The 3,324-nt window shown below is 38.1% G+C and overlaps 1 pseudogene; it reads right to left on the reverse strand.

Annotated features, from left to right (window-relative positions):
• Positions 1 to 389: 389 nt before the first annotated feature.
• Positions 390 to 3,324, reverse strand: part of LOC102477293 (peptide chain release factor 1-like, mitochondrial pseudogene) — a 15,010-nt pseudogene continuing 12,075 nt past the window's right edge.

Below are 3,324 nucleotides of genomic sequence, written 5' to 3' on the forward strand. Positions count from 1 at the left end.
GTTTCTCAAGAGAATACTGGTGAATATTTATGCATAATGTAATTTGCTATAGTAGAATTTTCCTAAATTATAAAAGGTTATAATTTCAAATAACATTACACATTTTAAAAACAATCCCTACTAAAGATTCAAATTTGTGGGACCAGCAGTTAGCGTAATGGCTATGTCACTGGACTCCCATGTAGTCAATTGCGGTTCTAGTCCTGCACTCAGTGGCTTAAACTCATGCCGGGCATGTGTGCGTGTGTGCCCAAGATCCTGAGAGGAGAATGGAGGAGAAGAGATTGCGGCGTGGCCATCCCCCCTGGGGGGGTGATTTATTGCTTTCTGTCTCTCTGTCTCTCTCTGTCTGTCTGGTGAGCACACGCACCCTATAGCAAAATCCTCTCTTAAAAAAAAGATTCATATTTGCCATCATCTTTCAATGACTGTACAAGTTCATCCAGTAGATAATCTTTTTGCTTAAAAGTTTCAAGATCATGTAGTGACTTGTTTATTCTGTGATCTGTGACCTGTTTCTGTGGAAAATGTTATGTTCTTATTTTCTCTGACTTTCCTTTAGTTGAACTCTGAATCTTTCTAGTATTGTATCTTTTACTTGTTTCTTCTTCTAGATGCATGGAGTACAGTTTTGCATGTCACTTTTTCATTGCCATCTCTCTCTTTTTCTGCTGAGATCTTTCTTGCTGGCATTCAGAAACATCTGCTGGAAGATGAGCTATCTGGATAGCACTGTCTGTGGTATTTACATGCTGTCTCCCAGCTCCACTGGCTTTTTTTGTTTCATATCTCAAATCTTTAGGATTAATCACCATGTTAATCTCAGTAGGTTGGGGTAATATTGCTACTGTCATAATGCTCAGTGTGTATGCAGCTTTACTTCTCTTTCTTTGGCACTCTTTGTACTCTGTGCACACCTCCTTCAAACTTCATTTACTTATGAGCTTCTGAACACTCAATGATTGCAAATGCATGTCTAAGGCCACCTATTTCACTTGGAAATACTCCAGGGTTTCAAAATCCCATCTTTTAAATGCAGCATATTGTTTATATGTATCAAATATCTCTGAAGTAAATAACATTGCCTCTTGACCCCCAACTCCTACAGTGACCTCTAAAATAAAATAATTTTCTTCTGTTACTTTTGGTTCTTCAATTGAGTTATTCTTTTTGACATAAAGATTTTTCATTCTCTGTAAATTTCCTTACATCTTCCTTCTCCTTGCACAGCACGTGCTCAGTCTTCCACAGTTCCTGCTTCTTCTCACTCAGCAGTTCGGCCACCACCACCCAACTCTGACGCTCTGACCTGCAGTTGAGTTTTAAACCCCACCCGGAGTTCCAGAAAGCTCCAGGAGGGCCTGCCCTGGTTGAACAGATACTCCAGTGGTGGGCTCCCACAGTTAATGAACAGGTAAGCCTGTCCAATAGCCTGGAAGGCCCCAAAACACTGAACAGTGCCCCACAGAAGCTAGCTGGTATTTAGACCTTTGGTATTTAAAGGGATTATTGAGGGGCAGCCGGTGGTGTGGTGATTCAAGCTCTGTATTCCCACATGTTTGCCAGTGGTTTGAGTCCTGAACCAGGCAGCTTACTTTCTCACATCCCCTCTCTTTCTCTCTTGATCTATCTCTTTTTGGTGAGTGCATGTGCCTTGCAGCAAATTTTAAAAATAATAATAATGATAAATAGAATTAAATAATTCTTAAAAAAATTAGGTGGTTATTGAGATAACTAGGTTAATATCTAATATCTATCATAGTTGATACTGTTTCTTGTTTGTTACCTTTCTTCTTTGTCTCCAGTTTTACCTTTTATATTTTTCTGCCTTTTGTGGTTTTAACTGAGCTTTTTTTTTCTTTTTTTTTTTTTTAGAGGTTTTTGCTATAGGGCGTGTACGCTCGCCAGACAGACAGAGAGAGACAGAGAGACAGAAAGCGAGAAATCACCCCCCAGGGGGGATAGCCACCCTGCAATCCCTTCTCTTCCAGTCTCCTCTCGGGATCTTGGGCACGCACGTACACGCGCCTGGCGTGAGTTTAAGCCGCCGGGTCCAGGACATGAACCGCGGTCGACTACATGGGAGTCCAATGACATAGCCATTCGCTAACTGCCAGTCCCGTTTTAACTGAACTTTTTACAGAATTCATCTTTCTCTCCTTTTTTAGCATGTTAATTTTGTAATATTTGTTTTACTCTTTTAGTTGTTGCCCTCAAGTTTGCAGTACACATTTACAACTAATTCAAGTCCACTGTTAAATAGCATTATTACTGGGACCAGCAGTTGGTGTAATGGCTATGTTGACTGTGGTTTGAGTCCCAGACTCAGTAGCATAAACTCAGCCTGAGCATGTATGGGTGCGTGCCCAAGATCCTGAGAGGAGAATGGAGGAGAAGAGATTTCAGCATGGTCATTCCCTCCCAGGGGGTGATTTCTTGCTTTCTGTCTCTCTGTCTCTCTGACGAGCTCATGCACCCTATAGCAAAAACTTCTCCAAAAAAAAAATTAAATAAATAAAAAATTAAAAAAAACCATTATTACCACTTTAAAGATAGTATGAGTTATTTATTGTAACAAAATATTCCTAAATTTTCCCTTCCATCCTTTTTATCATTGTCGTCATCATTTCACTTATACACATGCAAATACATTGTTGCTCCTATTATTTTTGAACATGTTATCTGTTAGATCAACTGAGTAAAAAGAAAAAAAAAGGTGTTTTTTTTTTTAAAGATTTCTCTTTACTTAAACTTCTCTGATGCTCTTCGTTTCTTTATGTGAATCTAAGTTTCTGAGCAATACCATGTTCCTTCACTCTGAATAACTTCTTTCATCATTTCTTGCATGGTAGGTCAACTGGCAATAAATTAACTTAACTTTTGTTTATCTGAAAAACAAACAAACAAAAATTTTGTCTTCAATTATGAAGTATAATTTTTGCCAGGACTGAGTCATAAGTTGGTGTGTTTTTTTGTTTTGTTTTGTGTTTTTTTGTCATAATACTTTAAATATTTCACTACACTCTCTTCTTGCATAATTTCTGAGAAGTCTCTGAGAAGTCTTAGGTGACTTTATCTTTGCTCCTCTGTGAGTCTCCCCTCCCCCAATCTTGCTTCTTTCAAGTTATTTTTACTTTTGATTTTCTAAATTTTTTTTGTGTGTGGTTTGGTTTTACTTATTTATTTATTTATTTTTGCATTTGTCCTGGTTGATGTTCCCTGAAATTACTGGATTTTGGCTTTGTGTCTGAAATCAATTGGGAGAAATTCTCAGTATTGCCTCAAATATTGTTTTTGTTTCTTTCTTTTGCCTTTCCTGGCATT

Source organism: Tupaia chinensis, unplaced genomic scaffold (genome assembly GCF_000334495.1).
Source record: "Tupaia chinensis unplaced genomic scaffold, TupChi_1.0 Scaffold144991_2, whole genome shotgun sequence".
Taxonomy (NCBI): Eukaryota; Metazoa; Chordata; class Mammalia; order Scandentia; family Tupaiidae; genus Tupaia; species Tupaia belangeri.